Here is an 18,662-nt window from a genome sequence, read left to right on the forward strand (position 1 = left end):
TGGTGGGAAGGTAGCCAGGGCTTGGGGGGGGCGGGGGTACCGGCCTGAGGTCCAGCCAGCTGTGTGCACCCAGCTAAGCTCCCGACCTCTCTGTGCCTCATCTGCCAGCTTGGTCTGACTCTCAGTGACCATGGGAAGACACATGCCTAGGGGACGAGTCAACACTGAGAGTCCATGCAGGATGTAATGAGCACACAGTATATGTCACCTCTGGCAGTCACGGTGGTAACAGCAGCAGCCACCAGGGATGCAACACTGGGATTGTTCTAGTCCTCTACATGTTTGGTTTAAAAAACATTTTTTTAAATGTTTACTTATTTTTGAGAGAGAGAGGCAGAGAGAGAGAGAGAAAGAGACACAGAATCCGAAGCAGGCTCCAGGCTCTGAGCTGTCAGCACAGAGCCTGAAGCAGGGCTCAAACCCACAAACTGAGATCATGACCTGAGCTCAAGTCATATGCTTAGCCAAATGAGCCACCCAGGTGCCCCATAGTCCTCTACATGTTTTAATTCACTAAAGCCCCAGAGCCACCCACTGATGCTATTCTTGTCTCTGTTTCACAGAAGGGAAAGCTTGGCCTCAGAGAGGGTGAGTGACTTGTCCAAGGTCATACAGCCAAGAAAGAGTAGAGCCAAGGTATGGCCCAGATCTGCTGATTCCCCAGCCCACGTCTTATCCCATTTTACTGCAATAGGTGGCAGGAGAGGAGAACTGCCTCAGGCAGGACAGTGGGGGCCCTAACCCCCTTGTTCCTCCCCACCAAGTCCTAACACTCAGGAAAGACTCCAAATCTAGAAAAGTATAAAGAAGACAGCAAAGATCTCCCATGTCCCCACTGTGAACAGTTTCAGAAACACATGTAGTTCTTACAAAAATGATATCATGCTGCCCATGCTGTTTTATAACCTCTTTTTTATTTTTCTTCAACTCTACAACAACTATGAAGTTCTTCCTGCAGCCGGGAATCTAGGGCCACAGCCCCATTTCTAACAGCTGCAGTGGGCGCCACTGTATGACTTCAGTAAACGGATTTAACTCGTCTCCTGGTGATGGACAAATGGGTTATTGCCAACTGTCCTTCCACTGTCAACAATGTTACAGTGAACACTCTCCAGCATGTCTGGATCCCTGTTATACTTCAGATCCCAGCTGAGAGGCCACATCCCTAGAGAGGCTGTCTTAGACTATTCCATGTCATTCATGCCCCCTCCTTTGTTAATATTTACAATGTCACCATGCTAATTTCCTTCCCTGCACTGATGGAGTCTCTTCTTGTTCACTTGTTTGGTGATTGTGTAATATCTGTCTCTCCCCAAGGCGGTGTGCTCTCTAAGGGCACAGACTAGCAGGGACTAGCACTCAGTAAATGTCCTGGGAATGCAGGAATGCCTCTGGGGCTGGTGCCCTGTCTGCAGAGCAGCTACACCTGCTTCAGGGTTTGGAGACGCCTTCTGCCATGCCACCCTCCAGGCCACATCCCCAGTATCAGTTCAGGGACCCACAGATCTGCCTCAGAACTTGATTCCAGTCATGGGCTGCTTGGAGCTTCCATGCCAGGTGCCTGACGTGCCAGGACCCTAGCAGGGTTGTTCTGAAGATTAAGAAAGATAATGGATGTGCTTAGCACATAGTCAGTCTTCAGGAAATGGCAGTTTGGCCCCACGCAGTTAGTTCAGAGGCTGGGTCTGACCCTGTTTCACTCAGATGACCCCTTTTTACCTTGAATGATTCCTGGGTATGCCCTGGCCTATCCCTAGGGATGTCCCATTCCTGTCCCTCAACATTTGTTAAATGGCTAAATGCTCTGCTCTGACCCCACGTCAGTCTCCCAGACATACCTGTTGCCTACGGCCATGGACATCTGCCTGCCCTCCAAGCCTTAAAAATGCAAGAGGCACTGACACATGTCTGAGGAAAGGTGGAGGAACCCCCTGCCCTTTTGGGAGAACTTGGGGTAGTGATGCCCGAATCAGCCTGTCAGATTTCTCATCCCATCTCCCCCACCCAAGTGTTCTTTGACCCCATAGCAAGTAACTTTACCTCTCTAAGCCTCGACTTCCTTGTCTGTAAAATGGCCACAATAACAAAATCTGTGAGGATTCAAGGAGATGAGGTAAAATGTTTATTAGCAAAGAGCCTGGCCTTTAGTAAGTGCTCAATGAATATTAACAATTATTGTTATAATTGCTTTTTAACCTTTTGACAATGAAACATAATACATAGGGAAAGTGCACAAAACAAAAATGTTGACTGCAATAAATTGTCACAAAATAAAGAGTTGTGTTACCACCGCCTGGGTCAATGAATAGAATACTGTCTGCTCCTCAGAAACTCCTCCTGCCCCACTCCCAATCCTTAACCCCCAATCCCTCCTGCCCCCATCCTGCCCCACTCCCAATCCCATTTCTCCATAAAGCTGATCCTTTTCCAGACTCTTATGGCGCTGTCGCTATTATCGATAATAATAAGCACATAAAAAAATGTGTGGCTACTCTGCCCCGACCCAACCGGGCTCCCAGACCCCTGGCCGCCTCTGCCCTAGGCGTGGGGACTCCCCATCCAATTTCCTGACTGTGGCTCCAGCTCTTCTTTAAATAACCAGCTTGTTAGCAAAATAGCAGCAAGTAACACCTCCCTCGCTGCCACCCGAGCCTTCATCTTTCCTACGATGCTGACGGCTGCTCTCCCAACTCGTGCCAAGGAATCCCGTTCTCCGTCACTGGGCCACACACACCAGGGGCTGCTGGCTACGTTCTTTTCTCAGTGGCCACAGTCCTGCCCCTCTGGCCACGCCTGGCCTGGGCACTGAATGGCAATCATTTTCAGGAAGGACTAGAATGTTGACAGATGGGCCCTCTGCCCCCCAGGTCCATGCCTCAGTCTCCCCATGCCTCAGCCCCCCACAAGGTCATTGGTAGTTTAGCCGAGATCAGAAGAAAACAAAGCACCTAGTGCTAGGCCAGGCACATAGTAATTGCTCAAGGAAATTCTTGCTGTGGTTCCAGTTGCTCCTGTTATATATTTAGTCGCTGGGGAGGACATGCAGGGCTTAGGGCATGACCAGGAGTGTTTGCAAATGATTAAATCCCACAGATACGCAGAACTCTCAGATCGAGATACCCTTATCGTTTCTTTTTCTGCAACAGCTTCTCAGCCAAAAGCAATAGCTAGCTGTCTGTGGTCACTACAACAGGTGGAGGCCAGGCTAGGGGAGCTGGGGAGCAGCTACTTAATAGGGGCATTGCACAGTTATTAATAATGAGGCTGGCACCGCACGAGTGTGCGGTTCCTTGTTCTCGAAGAAGAAGCAATTCTACATACATTATATACAGCAAACTTCATGGGTTTTTTATTATCCTATGACATTTGCATATTATACATATTTACGAGTCTTTTTCCTTCTCGCAACCATCCCATCAGGGAGGCTGGGCAGCTATTGGCAGATAAAGAGAATTGAGACCAGAGGGGTCGGCTGTCCCGCTGACCCCAGTGGACTGCAAGCTCTCTGGGATCGGCAGGGACCAGCAGCTGGCCAAAAGGCCAGTGGGCTCCTGGGTGGAGGGAGGGGAGAGTACCTTCCCTCCTCTCCCTCTTTCTTCTTTCCACAACTGCTCACTCTGTAACCATTATGTGCCAGGCATTGTGCCAGCTGCTGGCTGTCCACTGGGGACTGAAGCAGTTCTATCTCAAGTTGGAGGAGCTTAGGCCAGACAAGGAGGCAGATCATAAACCAACGGGCCCATGCTGAGTGGTGGTGGGCAACCCCAGGCAAGCCCCTTGAGCGCCTATGAGCCTCAGTTCCCTCATATGTGAACAGCCTTGGGAGGCGGAGGGAGGATGAGATGCAAGAACGCGGCGAGTGTCAGGCGCTGTGGCCGGCACTGAGTGGGGGCATGCTGTTGGGATCGTCTTTGTGTGAAGGACGATGGGACCAGGTGTGGACAGGCTGTGGCGTCCTCGGATGGATGGTCAGAGATGATGCAGGGTGCTGCACTCATCCCATTTTGGGGTCAGGCAAAGTGGGGACTGGAGGGGTATGGGTGGAACAGGTTAGAGGGGCGAGAACAATGGGGCTCCCCAAGACTCAGGAACTCTGATGGCCTCACCTCAGCCCCTCTGCAAGCCCTAGAACTTCCGTGGCTTCCAGAATGGCTCACTGCTCCCTTTCCCTTCCTGAGCCCATGTCACCAACTGCCCTAGCCTCTTAGGTGTGGTAAGCGCTGGCCTTTGATGTGGACAGAGCTGGGCTTGCTGTGCATCCTCAGGCAAAAAGGTTCCCTTCTCCGAGGCTGTTTCCTCTGTAAAACAGGCACAATCACTGTGCCCACCTGCTGGGGTGTTGGGAGGACTGAATAAGACAAGCAGTTAAACTATAAATTGAGCCCAGACATATAAAAGCTCTCACTGAGGTCCCTTCGCCAGCATGTGGGCGCCACTGGGTAGAAGGCTGGGCATCTCCCAACTGTGCAGAGCGTGGGTGGGCGGGTGAGCAGCCCTGATTCTGTGTGCCCAGCCTGCGGACGCAGTTACTTACCAACCAGGGAGCTACGTGCAGAGGGAAAATGGGAACCAGTCGGGAACCAGCAGGCGTCACCTCGGGAGCAGGCACTGGACCAATGGCTGGCACACACATCCCTCTGGGCACTCAATCAGAGGTGTTGGCGGGAAGCAGCGTGGGACAGGGGCTCCCTGGCACCCAGAGAGACCAGGTTCTGGCCACTCAGCACCTGGCAGAGGGAGAGGCACCAGCGTCTGTAGGAATGGGGGAGAATGTCAATGAGGAGGCGCCCAGGATAATCCCTCCACCCTGAAACCCCTGGACTGGCCTTGGGATCTCTGGAGAGGGAGACACCATGGAACAATCATCACAGAAACCCAAGTGTTTGCACAACACTACATTTTCCAAAGCACTCTGGCATCCCAGCTCATGCGGGCCCCCACATTGTTTTTCAGAGGCATATTTACATGTCATGCATATTTACGATGCCTTTCCCACCACCCACAGAATCCTCACAGCAGCCAGGAAGCCGGGGTTCCAAAGGCTCCAATCTTCCCCACCACCGTCTTGCTTCTCCCTCCTTTTCCCTGGGTGGGGGTAGAGGGGAAAGGGGCTGGAGTCACACAGTCCTGAGTTTGAATCCCAGCTCAGCCCCTCACTCACTGGGCAACACTGGGAGGCAGGTGCCCCTTTCTGAGCCTCAGTTTCCCCACTTGTCAAGTGGGAATAAGAGTGCCTCCTCTGAAGGCTGCTATGAGGATTAGGAAGGTAACTGCAGAGAGAACACCTGGCCTGGCATATGTGCCTGATGGAGATTTCATAGAGGCTTTGTCCCTGTCCCCGGCACTCAGAGCAGGAGGCCCTTCATGACATCACTGCCCACCACCTCCCACATAACACGTCTTATGCAAGAGGCAAAGGGAAGCCAGGTGTCCCTCTCCACCCACCTCTCCCGAACAGGTGCTCCTGCTCCTGCTTGGAACTTAAAATCAGCAGGAACCAAGCCCTCTTGAGAGAAGGAGAAGGCACCTCCATCCCCACTCACCCCCACCCCCCCGCCCCCAGAACCTCTTGGCTACCTTGGAGGCCTCCGTGGAAGCTTTTGCCCTCGGCCCTCTCTTTCTACAGGCGGAGAAACTGAGACAGAGGAAATTGGGCTGATGTGGGGGCACAGAATCCAAGTGGGGCTGGGATCTGAACCCAAGCTTTCCACCTCAGCCCTAAGAGGGGAGATGCACGGGTCAATTCACAGTAGGAATACAGAGTAGGAATACAGAGATAGGGCCAGCTGATGGTGGCGAAGGGTCACCTTTCTCTCCTGGTGACCCTAAGGACCTGGAAAGTCCTCATAACCTCCCTGTATCTGCATCCACTCTGTGCCAAACCCATAACATGCTTGATCTCCTTTGTTCCTCACTACAGCCCTATGGTGTTATCCCTGGTTTTCAAAGGGAGAAACTGAGGCTCAGAGAGCTTCAGGAATTACCCATGGGCACACACTGAGGAAGAGGCAGGGCATCCAATTCTAAGACGCAGCACTCAACCTCAGTGCTGCCCTGCCTCCCCCAGTGGAAAAATCACCAATCAAGAAAAACAGGCGTAACTGGATGAAAAATGTTTAAGTAGTAGAAAAAGAAAATACCAAACTCCAAAAAAATTCTGAATTAGTGGATACAAATTCTTAAAGATGCATAAAAGATTTCAAGACATGCCATGGGGCGTGAAAATTGCCAATGCATGGAAATGCAGTGTTTGGGAGGATGCCTTACGGACCACGTTGTCACTTTTAGCCAAAATCAGCCAGAGCCAAAGCAGAAGGAAAAGAAGTGATAGCAGAGGAAGGTGTCCTGTGGAGGGCAGCGGGGCAGGGACCCCAATCTGGGGGTTCCCCCCACTTCTTTGCTGCAGGACCAGAGCAAGTCTCCTCACAGATTCCCCATTCACAACAGCTAGGAGAAACACACAGGACAGTGTCTCAGGTCCCTGCCAGCTCTGATGGTATTCAAGATTGGGACTTCCAACGGGGCTGAACTTCGAGAACATCATGTTAAGTGAAAGAAGGCAGTCACAAAAGACCACATAGCATATGACTTCACTTATACGAAATGTCCAGAACAGGCAATTCTGTAGGGACAGAAAGTAGATTAGTGGTTGCCAGTGTGGGGCTTGGGAGGGGGTGAGGGCTAAGTGGTTCATGGTTTCTTTTTTGGAATGATGAAAATGTTCTAAAATGGATTGTGGTGATAGCTGCATAGCTCTATGAATATACTGAAAACCATCGACTTGTTCACTCTAATTGGGTAGATTGTATGGTATGTAAAGTCCATCTCAATAAAGCTGTTACAACAATCCAACACTAACAGATTCGGCAACTTCCAAATGGGCAGCTGTCCTCTGGGAACCTGCAGGCCCCTCAGGGTTCTTCCACTATGGCCTGGGAAACCAGGGAGTATTTTCCCAAGAAGCCCCCCAGAACCCTCCAGACCCTCTATCCCAGAGGCCTTTGCACTTCACATCCACTTTCTCCGGGAAGCCCTCCTTGACCTCCCAGCTATGTCAGGTCCCTGGTTACTGGCTCCTAGGGTTCCCTGGGCTTCTCCTTCTCACCACTTAGGCTGATATGAGAAAAACACTTCCACGATTGCTGGCTAACACTGCCTCCTCCATCAGACTGGGAGCTCCATGAGGGCAGGGCCATCATCATTGGTCATCACTATCAAGAGGGCAATGCCTGGCATACAGTGGGTGCTCCAGAAATGTTTGCTGACTGAATGACTCAACATTCCAGATCCTATGAAGCACGCCCGGCTTCCAGTCCTGGGACCACCACATTCTGGCTGAATGATCTTGGGCAAGTCATGTAACTTCCAAGAGTCTCAATGCCTCTTTCAGAGAGAATGTGTGACGGCATAAAGGGATAATGGACATGGAAAGTACTTTATGAAGTGGCTCCTCCCACAGCTGCCCCTATTTCAGTTGAAGGAACCCACTCAGGCCCGAGCCTCTCTGAACACCTCTCCTTCCCTTACCCCCCGCATCCAAGCCATCAGCAACTCCTACTGGATCTCCCTGCACAATATATCAGGAAGCTGACGCACCAGTTGCTCTGCTCCCACCACTGTGGACAGAGCCATCATCATCTCTTGACTGGATTATTCATGCCCTCTCTTGTCTCTTGTTTCTGCCCTTGCTCCTGACACAGAAGCCAGAGGAATCCAGTTAAAACACAAGTCAGACCCTGCCCCTCCTCTGCTCTAAGCCCTCCACGGCCTTACTTTACCTCAAGTAAAAGATGACGGCCACAGATGCCACAGATGACCCCTCCACCACCTCCAATTCTCCCCTTTCCTCCCTGCCCACTCCCCTTGCCCCAGCTACGCTGGCCACTAGGCTGTTCCCCAGATATATCAGACATATTCCTGCCTCAGGGTCTTTGCACCTGTTCTTTCTCTGCCTGGAATGTTGGTTGCCCAGATGTCTGCGAGTCTTACCCCCTCACTTCCTTCAGGTCTTTACTGAGACCTGACCTTGTCAATGAGATGCAGTTCAGCAGAGTGGGTAAGACTTTTAACTGAAGAGCATGGGCTTGAGGTAAAAATCCAGGCTCTGCCAGGTGCACCATTGAGAGACCTTGGGCAAGTTTCTTAGCTTCTCTGAGACTCAGTTGCTCATTTCCAAAATGGGGGTAATTACACCTTCCTCATAAGGCTGCTGTGAGGCTTCCATGAATTCGGTGAGCGCAGACTGCTTGTGTGCTATCATCACCCCCATCTGCTCCACCTAACATGCCCAGTGCCTGGCCCACCTGCTCTGTTGTTCTCCTTGCATGCGTCACTATGTAACGGGGGATGTGAACAAGTAAGCTACCCTGATTACTGCCTGCCCCTGCCACTAAAATGCTGGCCCCCACGGGGCAGAGAGTTTTGCAGATTCGGTTTATTGCCAGGTCCCCAGTGCCTAGCCCAGCACCTTGTGTGGGGTTGCTCATTGAAGACTTCACTCAACAAATATTTTCAAGGCTGAATAAATATGTATTGACCAAGTGTCGCAAGCTCTGGGTTTCCCTGTCACAGACATTTCTGTCTCCAACCCAGCCTGTCCGTCAGAGCTCCAGGTCGACACAGGCAAATTCCTACCAGCAGCTCAGCCTGCTGCCTTGTGTGGACCTCAGTGTATGGGTCCATGGCCCTGTTTGTGACCTTCCCTGGGAACCTTGCTCTCTTCCAGCATTATCTAACTTGGTACCTGGAACCAGCTAACCCTCTTCCCACACCTCTTCCTCCTTCTCTCTCACCTCCTTGTATGTAAAACACTAGACCATGTCCTATTTGTTTTGGAAACCTCCTAAACATCTCTCAAATCCCCTTCCCTTTATCCCGAGTCACTGCCTGTCCTGGCCACCATGATATCTGGTTCAGCCCGCTGCACCTCAATTCATCTTCTGTGCTGCAGCCACGAGGATCTTTTCAAACCACACGTGGAAACAAATGAAAGCCTGCTCTGCAAGCCTGAGAAGCCAAAATCCTCATTGACTCAAAAAACAAACCCACCGGGACTTTTCAAAAGAATTCACCTCAGGGTTCCTCAAATAATGAAAGGCCTCCCTCAACCTTGCCACCCCAGGCCCAGGTAAAATGGCATTTGTTGTACAAAAATTTAATTTACCAAATGGATTTGCAAGGAACCTTTTAGCTCAATACATATTTGTAGAGTTGAATTGAAATAAAAAAAAAAGTTTAAAAAAAGCATTTATAAAGTCCCACATGCACTGGGGGCTTTCCACACTCCCATGTCTTATTTTCTGCTCTCAGCAAACCAGGCAGGTCTTACTGATTCCAGTTTCCAGATGAGGCAACTGAGGTCCAAGAATGGAGGTTACTTGCCCAAAGTAACACAGTTCCCAGGTTCCAACCGCCCCCCCCGCCCAAGTCCTCCCAGGCCTCAGCTGGGCCAACTGGGCCAGAGAGGCGGGCGTGTTGGCCAGGCTAGAGAAAAGGTGCTGACCCCCGTGTTCTCTATCTGACTGCCACAGGCTCTGAGGCCCTCAGAGCACATGATCATTACTTGTTCATTTCCTGCTCCCTGCCTTTGCCTGAGTGGTTTCCCTGCTCAGGGTAACCACTCCCCCAGCCAGTCAAAACCAGCTTGCCACCCTTCACAGTCCACTTCCAGCACTGAATCTCCTGCTTGCACTCCCTCCTCATCGGCTGCCCTGAACACATCACCTGCAATGATTTGTGGACGTTTCCAACATGGCAGCACATGTGTCCCTCCTGGCTCTTCCACCGCCAGGGACCATGGTTCCTCTGCTTCCTCAGACAGCTTGACCTCCAATCCTCAGTCCTGAGTCCACACTGACTTCCCCAGTCTTTCTGTGCAGCCTGACTTTGCCCCTGAACCTGACCAGGGCTCATCTCCCCAGCTGTTTCCAGAACCTTCTCTCCATAGACTCCTCATGCCCTCGTGTCCAAAATGGACCTCATCACCTTTTCTTCTAAACCATTCCTCCCTGATGATGGCAGGATCTTTCCAAGCCCCCAAGCTAGAAACTTGGACATCACTCTGGACCCTTCCCTGCCCCTCAGGCCTCCCAAACCTTGTTGATTCTGCCCCAAAATGTCTGTTAAACCACTGCTTCTCTCCATGCCCACTGCTCTGTACTATATTCAGGCCCCATCCCCCATCAGGGCATCTGAGTACAAGCCACTCATCCACCCACACACCCATTCATGCCACCCACTTTCCCAACCATTCATCTATCTACCTGCCCCTGACTCACCATCCATCCATTCTAGCCATCCCTCCATCTACTCATTCACCCACCCACCCATCCACCATCCATAATTTACTGAGCCCTCCAGTGCTTCAAGCCACAAGCTTGAAGGTGGGTGGGCACTGTGACCCAAGGATGACTTAGACTCAGTCCTTGGCCTCCGGATGCTCACATCAGAATGGGGTCTTGAAGGGGGAACATGACTCTGTAGAGGGTAGAGGGAAGGTGGAGAGGGCATCTAGGTCGAGGGATAAACAAAGGCATAGACAGAGGAAGGAGACAGCTAGGGTATCTGAGAAATTTGACCAGACAGGTGGGGAACAACAGAGGTGGAGGCAGAAGGGCCAACTGAGGCTGGCTCTGCAAGGGCCTTCCAGACCAGGTAAGGAGTCTGTACTTTATCCAAAGCACAGACTTGAGATACACAGCCTGGTCAGACCTTAGCCAGCTCTATCACGCAGTAGTAGCTGTGAACTTGAACAAATAACCTCAGTGTTCCTCATCTGTAATATGGGAATAATGATATACCTATTACAAAGGACTCAATGAGGAGTAAATCAGTTAATGCATACACATGTCTCTTAGCATAGTGCCTGGTATATAGAAAAGGCTTAGCAAATATCATTTCTATTATTGCTCATATTATTACTAATTAATATCCTCCAGCCAGCTGGTGGACAAAGGAGTGTTCTACAGAGAGAAAGTACATGCTAATGTAGACTGCAAAGCCTCCTCCTCAGCAGCTGGAGGTTCTGGAATGAATTGCCCCTGCCCAGGGTTTCCCAAGTTCCCGCCAGCCACAGCGTCACCAGCTCTCACCTTGCCTTGCTCTTTGGACCACCTCCAGTCAACCATGCCTGTCATTGCCCCAGACCGGCTCCCCGTGCGCTGATGAACCTCAACATGCCTTGCTCCTCGCTTTGAGGAGCATGGGTGGTTGAACTCTAACCTCTAAGGGCCTGGGGGGCTTCCCTGCTGAGAGCTTTCTGACACGTGCAGCCTGTCCGCTCTCTCTGGCAGCTCTCGGGGACCACTCCTTGCCTTTGCTTCAGTCTGCACAAGTAAATGGCCGAGCAGGGATCCAAACTCTGCTTTGCCAGTTTCCAGAGCCCCAGCTCTCTCCCTAAAATCTTGGAAGCCCCCGCCCCCCCCCCAAATCATCAAGGCCCAAGATAATGCACGGACATGAACTTTTAAGGTACCAAGGAGTGTGTCCAGTAGAACTGTGTAACGATAGAGATGTTCTCATGTGCACTGGCCAACAGTAGCCCCAAACTACATGTGGCTACTGAGCACCTCAAATGTGACTAGCACAGCTAAAGAACTGAATTTTTAATTTAACTTTAATAGCCACATGTCCCTTGTGGCTGCCCTATTGGCTAGCACAAGACAGCTATTAGCATCCTCGCCCTGAGACTACATTTCCAGACGCACACACTTCTTGAGCCAGAGCTCACAAACCATTTTGTCACTTCGTTAGAAAGATTTCTACCGTGTACCACATAGTCCCTGCTTTTACAAACTGAGGCTATCCAGCATCCACAAATTAATTGCTTCTTTACAATTCAAGGTCAATCAAGAACTAGTTGCCGAACTCCTGCTCTGGGCCAGGCACCAAGCCAGATGTGGAAGACTGACACATTTGTCCCTCTCCCCAAGGAGCTCAGTCTAGTTGGGGGACCTGTCCTACATTAGGGTCTGTGACAGAGCGGATAGATGCAAGGACAAGGTTTACACATAATCTGGAGAGACATGAGGACAGAGCTACTGACTTAGTGGAGGAGTCTGGGAAGGAGTCCCTGGGAGGAGGGGACATTGACCTGGTGTCCTGACACTTTACAGTTGTAAGGTACTTTCATATCCATGGTCTCATTTGTGCCTCACTAGAGCCCCAAGAGGCAATTGGGCCTGGCCTGGATTCTGCTTTTCTGCGCACTTGATTCACATCCGCACACACTTCTGGGATGGGCACTGAGTGTGGGCTACAGCCCTAAGCCCTGAGAGGTGGAAGCCAAGACCCCCACAATGAGTGACAGCAGAGCTGATTCAGACTCCCAGGCCACTGTGCCCCTGATTCTTCCACCGTTGCTTCTCCAGAGGGTCCACCCACGACCCAGCCAGCTGGCTCTGCAGGGGCCCTCCAGACCAGGTAAGGTTGGATTCAGTCAAGGAATTGAAATCAGATATTCCCCAAATCCTCTGAAAGTCCAGTTTCGTGAACCCCCAAACTTTCTAGCAGCTCTGATGGGACCCAGAAGCCCCCTCGCTGGCCATCTGGCCTCTCCTTGGCCCTCGAACTTCTGGAGGCCATAAAGATCTTCATTTTAATGACATTTCCCTGTAATCCCTTCCTTTCTATTTAGCACCCTCAGGGCCCATGTGCACCTGCCCTACTTTTCCTTTCTCTGATTCCTTCTCCAATCTCAGGGTTGGTTCATTTTGTGCTTCTTAGGAGGAGTTTCTCTGCACTCCCTGCAGACACTCCTGCCTATGGGGGCCCAGGCAGTTCCAGCCCTGCCATGCCCCCTTGTTAACACTGAGCCCAGATGGTCCCTCATGCAAAGCCTCAACTGGCATGGAGCCCCTTGGATTCCTCGCAGCACCTTTGAAGCAGAAGGCAGGGGACACTGTGCCCCACAAACACTTCTTGAGCCCCTAGTTTGTGTGTGTCCCCAAGCTGAGCCAAGCTGAGAGTAAGGAGGTGAATGAGTCAGTGGAAGCTGCAAATATGTAAACAGCACAGCAGTCCAATATGACAGGATCGGCCCTGGAAGGAGGCCCAGGGGCTCCTAGGGGTCTTCACCAGCCTGACTAGAAAAATATCAAAACGGAGGTGAGATTCAGGTGGGGCCTTGGAGGATGCACAGGCGTTTACTAGGTGGACAAAGTGGGGAAGGGCACTGGTGGCAAGAGGAAGAGGGACAGAGCATATGGTTTCGGGGGGACTGTGAGGAACTCTGTACAGGTGGTGGGCTGGTCCATGTGCTCTGGGGGAGAACAGGAGGAGGGGAGGGGAGCCAGGGCTGGAAACGCAGGTTGGGGCCCGATCACGAGGGTCCTGCAATGCCAGTCTGTGGAGTGTGGCCTTTACCCTGGGAGCAGTGGGGCACCCCAGGGCTTGGCAAGTTTGAGTGGGAGAAAGATCACCCAGAAGCTATGTGGGGCGGCCTAGAGGTGGCTGATGTGGTCCAGGTGATTGCTGATAGTGGTCTACCTAGGGCAGGGGCACTGGGGCTGGGGGCCAGCAGACAGAGGCAGGAGATATTTAGATTATAAAACCTATCAGATTTGAGGCACCTGGCTGGCTCAGTTAGAAGATCATATGACTCTTGATCTTGGAGTTGTGAGTTCAAGCCCCGTGTGGGGTGTAGAGATTACTTAAATAAATAAAACTTAAAAAAAATCATTCAGACTTGGGGCTGACTAGATGTGGAAGATGAGATAGAGAGAGGAGTCAGGGATGACTTCTAGGTTTCTGTCCTGAGTGACTGTGGGGATATATTGAATACTAAGCTTCTGGCTGCAACACTGTAAATATTTTGGGCTTGTGGGCCATTTGGTGCACCAAAGCTGTCAAAGACAAATGGGCATCTCTGTGTTACAACAACAATTTTTTTTTTTTACAAGAATAGGTCGGCCATGGCCAGAGTTTGCCAACCTCTGAACTACAAACAACAACAACAACAACAACAAAAGCCACCTTAAGCTGGTTTTAACAATAAAATGGATTAACCCATAGAATTGAAAAAGTCTAGAATTTTGGTGGACTTCAGGCACAGTTCAGTCAGGGATCCAGCTCTGTTTCATTGATATTTTCTCAATCCAGTCCTTTGCCATGTGTCAGCTCCATCTTAAGGCTGGCTTCCCCCATGCACACAAAATGGCTACAGTTGTTCCAGACAAATCACACCACCAGGAGCATGAGGAAGGATTGCTCTTCCAACCCAAGTCCTAAGAGTTACTCTGATTGTACTGTCTTACTTAGGTCACATGCCCATGCAGGAACCAATCACCGTGTCTGAGATATGGAACATACTGATTGGCTTAGCCTGGGTCACATGCTCTATTCCCAAGGGGGGAGATAGAATCAGTTTCCCTTAAACTACATAGCTCCTCAGTGAAAACTGGGGTCTGATGGGATGGTGGAGTAAAGGAATGCAAGAAAAACGTAAGCCTATGTCCCCTGTGAAAATTCATAAAGGGAAAGAAACCTGACTAAGGTGGAGTTGGGAGGTGAGAAGGAGGATCTATACCACTCCATTTGAATTTAAGGGAAAATGGTCAATTATAGACCCCAACAGAAGAATCATCAACAGGAAAGAATGTTCAATGACATTTTCCTAACAGGAAAAGATGTACATAGAATCTCCTACAAGAAATTCACCGCCCCTGCAAGTCATCCCATGAGAAACCATCATCACCCCGAACTCCTGCTTTTCTCCAATGGGTTTTCACTCAGAACAACCCCTCCAAACTTCCTCCTCCTTCTCCATAAAATAATGTTCCTGTCTTTTGTTGGACTTGCCTATGGTTTTGCCATAGCTTGCATATCCGAATTGCAATCCTCTGCTCTTCCTGAATAAACCCATTTTTGCTGGTAAATGACTTTTATTTTTAAGGTTAACACTCTACATAAAGACTTATAGGCAAATGCTCGTAACAGCATCATTCCTAATAGCCAAAATTTCAAATGCCCATTAACCACTGAATTATATATAGATATTATGTTATATATGTATTATGTGTTTGTGTGTGTGTGTGTGTGTGTGTGTGTATATCTTCATAAACATGGACTATTACTCAGCATTAAGAAGGAATGAAACACTGATATGTGCAATGACAGAGATGGACATAAAAACCAATATGCTGAGTGGAAGAAGCTAGACAAAAAGACTACGCATATGTTTCCATTTAAATAAACTTTCTGGAAAAGGCAGAGTCAAAGAGACAGAAAGCAGATCAGTGGTTGCCTAGGGCCTGGAATGGGAGTGGGGATTGACTGACTGCAAATGCGCACAAGGAAACTTTGGATTGTGGTAATGGCTGCATACTGTATAAAGTTATTAAAACTCAAAAAGAATATACTTAAGCAAGCTTTATGGTATATAACTTATATGGTTATAAGGTTATAAGGTTATAAGGTTATAACTTATGGTATATAAACTATACCTCAGTAAAGTTTTTTTAAAAGGCTGATGGGGACAAAGGGCAGGCTGCGGCATAGCTACCAGGATCCCCCAGAGGACAATGGTGCCACTCACTTGTCAGGGGACAGAGTGGCACAGGCAGGCCTGAGGGCAAGCGCTAAGGTCACTCTGGACAAGTTGAGCAGAAGGTGATTCTGGGGCATTGCAGAGATGTCCAGGGAGAGCTCTGGGGAAAGGCCAGGAGCAGAGCTGTGGGTGTTCAGAGGGACACGGAAGCAGCAGCAGTTGAATCTCTTGGAGAGGGTGTGGCCTGAGAAGAGAAGGCCCTGGGACAGAGCCCCAAGAAAGAGACATTTTGGGGAGCAGTGGAGGAAGAGAGGTGGCAAAGGCTCTCGATGCAGCAGCCAAGGAGGCAGGTCTGTGACAGGTTCAGTGTGCCACGGAGAGCGCTGCTGCCCAGAGCCTGGGGCGGGGGAGGGGTGGCGCAATGCACATGAGCAGTGGCCACCAGGTCAACCACAGGAGGTCCCAGTGGCTTTGGTGAGAACAAGGACCACAAAGGGGTGTGATGTGATCCTGGCTGCACAGGCTGAGCATCATCAAAACCCCTGAGAAGCTCAGCTGAGGGAGGGAGCAGGGTGGTTGGGGCATTGTGGAAACAAGGGGCAAAAGCAGTGGGTTAAGGAGTACACAGACGCCGAGGACCTGGTCTACACTCCCGATAGGTGGTGTATCTGGGAAGAGGAGGAGACACGTCAGTGTGGCGGCACATGCAGCCATTCCAAGCTCCATCACACACGCCTGGAACCTGGTAGTCTGCCTGATGCCCATGCCGCTGTGCCCCAGACAACCGCTGCTCACGCTGGGGAAATGGCTCTTAGTCTTCTAGGTGTTGGTGCTCTGGTCTTTTCTCCTGGCCATCTGAGACAAAATCTGTGTGTGCTTTGTGTGATATCTTTGAGTGAAATACCATTGGGAATGCTCTTGGCATTACCTGCACTTAAGCTCTGGGCATCTCCTCCTCCCACTGGATAGCCCAGATGCCCATCAGCCCAGAGGGCATGAGACTGGTACCTGTCAAGGGCCTCCTATTTTTCCAATTCCACAAACAGTGTTCAGGTTGTTCTTCCCCACAGTCCTGACAGGTTGTCATCATTACATCCATCTGGCTCACAAAAAGAATGAGACTCAGAGAGGTTGAGTGGCTCACCTAAGGTCACACAGCAAATGAGTGGCAGAAGTGGGGCTGGCACCCAGGTCAGCCTGCCTCAAAAGGCTGCCCTTTTGTCCCACAGACACTTGGCAAATGGGTGTGGAAAACAAAAAAGGAGGAGGGTAGGGATGAGGAAGTGGGGGGGCAGCATTCTGAATAGCCAAGTGGTGAACCTAGGTTTCAGCCTCAGGTCTGCCCCAGCTCTTGTGGCCAGGGCAGGTCACTCTCCCACACAGGGCCTCAGTTTCTCCAGCTGTACGAAGAGCTCTTAGACCCCTTGTGGCTGCCACACTGAGTTCTGACCAGGTGCTTATTGGAGACACTTCTGCTTTCTATGGTGGAAACAAAAAAAAATGTCCCCAGAAAGGTCAGCAGCAGAGAAAGGCCATGGTGTTGGGGAGAAGGAAGAAGGGGCCTCTTCTATCATTCTGGGCCCTGGAGGAGCTGCACCGGGGGAATATAGCCCAGCCCAGCCCAGCCCAGATGCTGGCTCAGCCACTTTGCTGGAACAAAGACTCAGCCTGAGGTCACAGTGTGGCTTCCAGGAGCCACCCCCTTCACAGTCATCCCAGCAGGACCTGCCATGGGTTGGGGGTGGGGAGCTCTGCACAAATCCCTCCTCTTTCTCAGCTGTGGCTGCCCTGTTGCAGACCCCTCCGGAAAAGCAGCTGTTTGGGCCAGCTTTCTTCCCACCCTCAGCTCTGAGCTCACCCTTCCTCTCCATCCTCCACAACTGCAGACCCCCTGGAGCCTCATGGCTGCCCCAGCACCTCCATGGGAGATGGCTGAAGGACAACTCATTAGTCAGAGTCAAGATCTTTGGAAAGGAATCAGAGGCCGGAGAGGGTAGGTGCCTAAGCAAGGCCACACAACAGACATGGGGGGCCAGCACAGAACCTGAGCCTCCTGACTCCCCACTTTATTTTTGTGGCCCCTCCCAATGGTTTTTATGACAGAAAAGATTTTATTCTTCTTCATGTCCTTATGTTAAATTTATAACTCAGACCCACATCCTGATTCTCAGTTCACCAGACACATTTCCAGTCACCCAGATATTGCTCTCTGAAGTGACCATGAGGGACCCTGGCTCAGTCCCCTTTCTGCCAACACAGGTGACCTCATTCAGTCTTGTGGATTTTAACACCAATTACTCCCTCCTTCTCCTTCTCTTTCTTTTCCCCTCCCTTCACCCCTCCCTTCTTCCTACTCTCTCTCCCCATATTCAACCCATCAGGTTGTCTCTATATTCAAAGTATCTCCAGAATCCAACCAGTCCTTGCCACCTCCACCTCTGCAACCTGGTCCCAGCCTCCCATGGCCTCCCTGCCTCCACTCTTGATCCCTTCAGCCTGGTCTTCACAAAGCAGCCAGAGGGTCCTCTTAAGATACAAGTCTCTGCTCAAAGCCCTTGGGGGCTCTCATCTCACTCAGAGTGAAAGCCAAAGGCCTTGCCTTGGCTTACAGGGACCTACACGTCTCTCCTCCAGGCCCTCTGACCTCACCTCCCACTACTCTCCTGGTCAAGCACACTGGCCTCCCAGCTGTTCTTACCTCGCAACCCACTTGCATCCCAGGCCCTTTGCACTTGCTGTTTCCGCTCCCTAGATATCCACATGGCTTGCGTCCTCCTCATTTCCTTGGGGTCTCTGTCAAATGTCACCTCCTTAGAGAAGCTATCCTAGACCTGAACCCCAACCCCCCATCTGACCCTACCATCATTCTCCAACCCTTCACCCTGCTTTATAGAATGTATAACCCTGCTCCCTCCCCCCACCCCCCCCCCCCCCACTGCAGTACATCATACTTACTGGCAGGCTTGGATGAGCCTGTCCCTGAAGTAAGCCCAGGAAGGAAGACACTATATCTTTTCCCTACTGATATATCCGCAGCCCCCAGCCCAGGGACTGGGACACAGTAGGTGCTCAATAAGTATTGAACAAATGAAAGAATAGTACCTGGCAGCACTGCTGTGAGGGGTGACTGCCATTTCCAGCACCATTACTGTGACCGGCCAGGTCCTGCCAACCGATG

The 18,662-nt window shown here is 50.9% G+C and overlaps 1 protein-coding gene across 1 annotated transcript in view; it reads right to left on the reverse strand.

The window, feature by feature from the left end:
* Window positions 1–18,662, reverse strand: part of DLGAP4 (DLG associated protein 4) — a 198,111-nt gene that overhangs the window by 135,331 nt on the left and 44,118 nt on the right. The window contains 1 exon segment of the mRNA XM_019458589.2: window positions 4,535–4,752. The gene's annotated coding sequence lies outside the window, so the exon portion shown is untranslated.

This window comes from Panthera pardus, unplaced genomic scaffold (genome assembly GCF_024362965.1).
Source record: "Panthera pardus isolate Hobbes unplaced genomic scaffold, ASM2436296v1 HiC_scaffold_25, whole genome shotgun sequence".
Taxonomy (NCBI): domain Eukaryota; kingdom Metazoa; phylum Chordata; class Mammalia; order Carnivora; family Felidae; genus Panthera; species Panthera pardus.